Source organism: Rousettus aegyptiacus, unplaced genomic scaffold (genome assembly GCF_014176215.1).
Source record: "Rousettus aegyptiacus isolate mRouAeg1 unplaced genomic scaffold, mRouAeg1.p scaffold_m13_p_4, whole genome shotgun sequence".
Classification (NCBI taxonomy): Eukaryota; Metazoa; Chordata; class Mammalia; order Chiroptera; family Pteropodidae; genus Rousettus; species Rousettus aegyptiacus.
In genome coordinates, this window is record NW_023416307.1 from 48,046,558 (window position 1) to 48,054,109 (window position 7,552).

The 7,552-nt window shown below is 42.1% G+C and overlaps 1 long non-coding RNA gene and 1 pseudogene across 1 annotated transcript; one reads left to right on the forward strand and one right to left on the reverse strand.

The window, feature by feature from the left end:
- Positions 1-803: 803 nt before the first annotated feature.
- On the reverse strand, positions 804-921 carry LOC118602195 (annotated as a pseudogene).
- A 3,884-nt stretch (positions 922-4,805) lies between these two features.
- On the forward strand, positions 4,806-5,763 carry LOC118601662. The gene is made up of 2 exons (XR_004950482.1): positions 4,806-4,933; positions 5,030-5,763. It is a non-coding gene; the product is annotated as an uncharacterized LOC118601662 (long non-coding RNA).
- The last annotated feature ends 1,789 nt before the right edge of the window (positions 5,764-7,552 follow it).

Here is a 7,552-nt window from a genome sequence, read left to right on the forward strand (position 1 = left end):
GTACAAAATATTTTTTATGCTGATGAAGTCCAACATACCTATTTTTTCTTTCGTCATATGTACTTTTTGTGTCATATCTGAGAAGCCATTGCTTAATCCAGGCTCATGGGAATTTACTCTTATATTTTCTTCTCAGTGCTTTATAGTTTTGGCTCTACATTTAAGTATTTAATCCATTTAGTGTTAATTCCTGTTTATGGTATGAGGAATGGGTACAACTTTATCTCTCTGCATGTGAATATTCAGTTGTCCCAACACTATTTGTTCAAAATATTATTTTTGCCTCATTAAAGTGTTTTGGCACCTGTGTCAAAATCAATTGACCATGAATGTGAAGGTTTACAGCTGGACTCTTAATTCTATTCTGCTGATCTATATTGTCTATCCTTATACCAGTACCACACTGTCTTGATTACCATAGTTTCATAGTAAGCTTTAAAATCAGAAAATATGAGTTCTCCAATGTTGTCTTTCTTTTCCAAGATTATCTTGACTATTCTGAGTCCCTCACATTTTTATATGAGTTCTAGGATTAGTTTATCAATTTCTGCAAATAATCCAGATGGGATTTTGATGGAGTTCATTGAATCTGTAGATCGGTTTGGGCAGTATTGTCATCTTAACAATATTTAGTCTTATGATCCATAAACATGGGATATCTTTTCACTTATTTAGATCTCAATTTTTTCAACAATGTTTTTTATAATTTTCAGAGTATGCGTTATGTTTTTTTGATAAATTTATTATGTATCTATTATTTCGATGATATGGTAAATCAAATTATTATTTTTAAATTTTTTTTAAGCCTACACACCTGGTATTCCTAGGTGGTATCCCATCCGAGTACTAACCAGGCCCGACCCTGCTTGGCTTCTGAGATCAAACAGGATTGGGCACATTCTGGGTGGCATGGCCATAGATTATAAAGTAAATTATTTTTAAGTTTTATTTTGCCAAACTCATTCATTAGTTCTAATAGTTTTGTAGTGGATTTCTTACAATTTTCTATATATGAGATCATGTCATCTGCAACTAGAGATAGTTCGACTTCTTCATCTCCAATCTCAATGCCTTTTATTTTGTTTTCTTGCCTAACTTCCCTGACTAGAGCCTCTGGTATAATGCTGAATGGCAGTGGCAAGAACAGATACCCTTGCCTTCTTCCTGATCTTAGGGAAAGCAATCATTCTTTCATCATTAAGTATGAGGTTAGCCATGAGTTTTTTATAGGTACATGTTATGAGATTTAAGAAGCTCTCTTTTATTTCTAGTGGAGTATTCAATCATGAATGATGAGGTGTTGGTTTTGTTGAATGTTTTTTTCTGCATCTATTGAGATGAACATGTATTTTTTTTTTTGTTCTTTGTTCTATTGATATGGTATATTACATTAATTGTTTTTTGGACTTTAAACCAACTTTGTATTCCTGAGATAAGTCCCACTTAGTCACGGCATACAACCCTTTTCATATGCTGTTTGATTCAGTCTGCTAGTATTCTATTGATGATTTCTGTGTCTACATTCACAAGAGATATTGGTCTGTAGTTTTCTTTACTTGTAATGTCTTTGTCTGGTTTTGGTATCAGAGTAATACTGGCCTTACAGAATTAGTTGGGATGTGATTTTCCCTTACGTTAGTTGTCTGGAGCTGCCATAACAAACTACCACAAATCGGTGGCTTAAAAAAACATAACGATGTTCTCTCACAGTTCTGAAGACCAGGAGTCTGAAATCAAGATGTCAACAGAGTTGGTTCCTTCCAGAGGCACTGAGGGAAAATTAGTTCCATGCCTCTGTCCTAGCTTCTGGCAATTCTTGGTATTCCTTGGCTTGTAGATGCATCATTCTAATCTCTTCCTTTCTTCACATGGCCTTCCCCTCTGTGCGTCTCTTTATCTTCTCTTTTTCTATGTCTATTTAGGAACCACCCTAAATCCAAACTAATCTCAGCTCAAGATCTTTAATTTAATTTTATCTGCAAAGACCCTATTTCTAAATAAATCATATCCATCAGTACTGAGGATTAGTACTTGGACAAACATTTAGGGGGGGGCACTATTCACCTGTCCCATGGACTGTCAATTCTTGCAAGGTCACATACTCACTCATCTTCTCATTCCTTCAACAGCTACTCCAAATGTCATAGGAGAAAATGGGGATATAGTAATGTATTGGAGAGAGTTTTTGCCCTGAAGAATATCATTGTCCAGTAGGGCACTTGAGCAAAAATAACTGAAATGTAAAGGAGATGGTAAGAGCCTTAAGACTTGGAAGCAAAAAGATTAATGAGAGCAGCCCAGGAGAGAAACGAAGCAGACGATAACTTTGTCAGCAAAGGCAGGCACTAGAAAGCAGACACAGATCAGAAATTGGTGCGAACTGAGTTTAGCAGAAATGTGGTGGTTATGAGTGAGAAGAGTGGGTGACAAGGCCAGAAAAGCAGTCACCCAAAGAACTCAGACTCTGACCATCATAGTTCATCTTAGGATATGTGAAGGTAGATGAGGTATTTTACTTGCAGGACCCCATTTCATACCATCAGCAGCCTCTAACACTAGTCTAGAGGTCTGAGACTCCTGATAGGAATCATCTTGAGTTGATCTTGAAGTTAGAAGATGCCAGCTGACCGGGAACCTCATATGCCTTCTGAGGGGACTCTGTGGGTGATTCCTTAGAACCTGTCTACCTCCCCAATTCAGACTCATACTGAAGCCAATTTTGAACATCTTACTGCCTCACTTGGCTGAAAATCCCTGCAGTAAACCAATTCTCAATCTTTATTTCTTTCATGCAAACTTTGCTACAAAATCCTATCACACAGAACATAACTGGAGATGTCCCTTGGAGCTCAGTGAATGCAGACGGACTGCATTGTCTCACTTTTAGAAGTCATTGTGGCAACAGTGGTGATGGGGAGTAATGAAGCTCCAGAATCTTGGGACGGAGGGGTCCTGTCAAGGAGCCTGAGCAGGGAGTTGAGTGTGGAAAAGAGGATCACACAGGCTAGACTGCAGGACCTTTGATATTCTGAGTGAAAAACATGTCACCTTACCCCACTGGACCTTATCCACAGTCTCTCCTCTCTGAAGGGCAAAGACTAGGGGCAAAGAGGAAAACAGATTAACATCATAAAAGATTCTGGGTCTTCAGCCAAGGAACAATACGTCCCAAACAAATTGAGGCAAAGTTGTTTGAAGGGAAGCGTGTCACAGAAGCGTAACAATAAATAGCTGTGTTGGACTACGCCACTTCTGCCACGGAAGAACAGGCTCAGAAGCCGATCTCCTGGGAGGAGCCCCCTTCAGTGGAACATTTAGTCACACAGGAAGAGCACACACTGGTGGGGCCTTCCTCCTGGCAGCACCATCTGGGTGAAAAGGAGGTCAACGTGCAGATTCGGAAGCATGAGGTTATGACATGGAACATGCAGGCACTTCCTTCTCTATGGCCACAGCTTTCTCAGAGGCACGTCATAATATCTTTTGCCCACTGCCCCTCCCTCCTTCTTGTAATGTCCCTTATCTAATTCAATCTGGGCCTTCATGAGCCAGAAAACCCTTCTGAGACAGGCAAAGAGAGCAGAGCGCTGCCTCCCGCCCCCTGCATCCAGTGACGTTAGGAGAGCGGTTCCTGCGTAAGCCCTGCGTGCCAAAGACAGCTTGTGCTTTTCCTCTGGGAAAACTGAGAGCCACAGTAGACTAGAGCCAGGAGACTTGGCTTCTAGCTCCAGCTCTGCCACTCACATACTTGGTGCCTTGGGGAATGTCATTTAGCATCTCTGGGCCTGAATTTTCTGTCCGTAAAATAATCTGAGGTTTAATGACATTCGCACATTGCAAAAGCTCCTTAGAGATCTAGTTCAGGGGTCAATAAGCTATAGCCTACTGGACAATCCTGTTCACAGTCCATTCGCATAAATAAAGTTTTGTTGGAACATAAGCACACCTATCATTTACATATCGTTTATAGCTACTTTCACACTACATGGCAGAGGTGGGTAGTTGAGACAAACACCAATTGTGTGCCCCATGAGCCTAAAATATTTTCTATTTGACCTTTTATAGAAAAAGTTTGCCAACCACAGCTCTAGGCCAACCTGTCATTTTAACAGCAAGGAAACTGAGGCCCGAACAGGGCAAGTAATTTACCAAAACTCATAGAACAAGTCAGGACAGAGGTCAGGACAGCCCAGCTTTCCTGAATCGTGTCAACCAAAAGTTCTCACCTGGCCTAAAGCTCTCTGTTTGATTTCAGATATTGGGCAGAAGCTACTTTGGGGGAGAAAGCCTGTGGGGATGGAGAGGTGGTTCCCAGGAAAGAAGTCTGTGGAATGAGGGCAGGGTCGGGAGACTTCTGTGGTGGAGCAATCCCGGTGAGGTCTGTGTGGCAGGCACGAGGTAGGTCAGTGTGGGGCTGCTGCACCTGGGCTGCTGAGCCTAAGAACAGAGCCAGGTGGCCCTCTTGAAAGGCAGCAGCATTTCAGATGGGAATCAGATGAGTGCTGGCCTCTGAGGACATTTTAACCACAGGTCACGGATCTTGGTAAACTTTAGTTGGCTTTTGAACCACAGGGAGACATTTTTTCTTGACTTTTCACTCACTGGCTACTTCCTCCTTCTAGCATTTATTAATCTGACTGGTTAACCATTGACCCCAAATGCAGCCTCCTCTTCTTTCAAGTCCTGTTCTCCCTGTTAGCTTCAGAAAAGAGCTCCCACTAAACAAACCTACTTTTCTTCTTTTTCTTTTCACAGCCCAAGTCAAGTGATAAAGGAGGTGGGGTCAAGGTTTGCTATAAAAGACACACCCCAAAACCTGGGCCCAGAGAGGGCAGAGGCCCTTCTCGTGCAGTCTAGCCATACTCAGAAAGGAAACCATCAGCTATAAGATGAAATGAACTTAATAAGTGGGGGGCACGGAGAGGAGAAACTTGTAAAGTTATTAATTTATCTAGTTTCTTAATCATGGAAGAAAGTATTATATTTTCTGGTTCTAAACACAACTGCTGTTCTGTTTTCATTCCCCCAGCTAAAGATGGGGAAAGAGAACCATGAAAATGGAGGTGGAGATGGAGACAGCCACTGCGGAAGGGGAGAAGAAAGAGGGTCTGTGGCACGAGGGAAGAGCCTTCCGAACAGACGGGTCTCAGAGCCTGGCAGCCACTCAATGGCCACTTTTCTTCAACTTGTTAGAATCCTCTAGAATGTAAGCCTCATGGAGGCAGGGAATTTATTTGTTCACTGCTGCAGTCCCAGCACCTAAAGTAGTCTTTGGCATGGAGCAGGTGCTCAAATATTTGGTGAATGAGTGAATGAAAGAAAAATTAGTAGTTTGATCACTGATCAGTCTTTCAGCGGGTGATGGGGGCTTTAACGGTGGTTCATTCAGAAGTTGTTCCGCAGCTGGGACAGACGCCATCATGGCAAAATTCTTGAGGGACAGGAAGAAGGACTCTACTGAAGTACTAAGACAAGCTCCAGAGAAACATCACTCACAAGGATGGATTTCCATCGAGCACCCAGTGACAGACGTCCAGACAGTGATCAACACAGCCCTTTTATTGTGAGTTTCTTCCTCTCATTTAAGGAGACCCTGTACTTATAGGCAGTTACACGTTAATAACACGTACTAGTTAGTGAGTATGAATTTTGTGTCAGTTATTTTACACATATTTTACATATATTTTCTCATATGGTCTTCACAATAAGCTTGCTGGGTAGGTATTGTTACCCCATTTAAAGACAAAAAAATGAGAGGTTAATGAATTTGCCCAAGGTCACGCACCAGAGTTTGGGCCTGTCCTAGGCTTCTCTGATCCCAGAGACAGTATTCTTCTCACTAACCATACATTCTGCCTCTAACTAGCTCTGCGAACTTGAGCAAGTTATTTCTTTCCAGGCCTCATTCCCCATATCCTCAAACCCAGGGAGTTGTGCAATATTATGGAGAAAAGTTTTCTACATGTGGGTCTGTGAACAGGTAACTTCATTCCTTAGTGGACCACAACATAATTTTGCTTTTGGAAGTTGAAACGACAACACCTTCTATTAAAGGCAGCTAAAAATGGTTTCTACTCATTCAGTTCAGGGATACTGTGGGCTTTCCTGCTGAGTCCTGGCCCTGCTCTCTTTTCTAGAGTTAAGGGGAGCCCAACTGGTCCCCCAGCACCAGCCTTGCTCCTGCAGTTGCAGGTTTTTATAGTAGCCCCATTTTCTTTTCTATTTGTTCTGTGCAATACTAAGAGTAAGTAGGTCCCTTCACGGGGCTTGGACACACAGCAGCATGGCTGGTATGGGCATCCCTGTGTTCTGTAAGCACTTGTCTTCAAGCACCTGTACACGTATTCCTTCTGATGCTGAGTTGGTGAAGGGAGAAGATGGAGGAGGGGCAAATTCTGAAGGGGAAAAACTCTGGGGAGCCAGCTGTGTTCCAGGTGGGGCCAGGACTTAATTCACTTGTTGCCTAACAGAGAAGATATAGGAGGTTCAGATTCTCTGGTAGGACACTACAACCACATATAGTTAGTGACCCGAGGGTCAGGCATTTCACCTGAGCAATCCTGAAAACAGGCCACACCGAGAGGGAGGCAAGTAGTGATGTTTCTGTTTTGTTCTTCTCTGGATTTTTTTAACCTTCAAATTCATTCTCTCACCATGACTGCTTGTTGTCTCTGTGCCTCTCTCTACCTGTATCGCATCTATTATGAAACTTCATCCAGACGTCCAGGTCCTTGGTTCTCCCATTTTCTCTAAGTCTGTAGCTCTCTCTAATTCATTTCTTTCCACATCCACCCTACCCCCTGGGATCCACTACTATAAGCAGTCTCTAACCCCCAGTTCCTCCAACTCCTTCACTCTCGAGCAGTGCGGGCCTCTATGTGATGACTCCGTGTTCCACATCTCTGGCCTGACCTCTCTCCTGTCCCTATGCACTAATCAGATGCTGAATGGGACTGGCCAGTAGGTGAAATTGATAAGCCCAGTTCTCCACCTCTGAAGAGGCCAGTAATCAGGCACAACGTGTGTTTCTCAAGCTTGATTTCACACATCACCTGGAGAACTTTTAAACTTTTTAAGCCTGTGCTTCACCATAGACCAACAGAATCAAAGTTTAATTCTAATATACATCAGAAAATTACATAAAAATCTTGGCAAATTTTCGCAAAGTGAATACCCACATGTCACTACCACCATGTTGAGGGAAAAAGCACCACTACCAGCAGCCCAAAGCGCCCCCACCCAAACATCCCTTCAGTCCCTCCTCCACAGGATAATAACATTCTCTTGACTTTTAACACTATATATTTTTTCTGCACGTTCGTGATGTTTAAAGAAACAGAATTGTAGAGTATGCATTCTTTGTGTCTGACTTGATTCAATATTTTATTTGTAAGATTTAACCACTTTGTCTAGGGTAGCTGTTGTTCATTGATATTCATTGCTGTATAGTATTCCATTGTCAGACTATACACATGATATATATAACTATTTAACTCTTGAGATACATATTGGTGGATTTTAGCTTTTACAAATACTGTGGCTATGAACATTC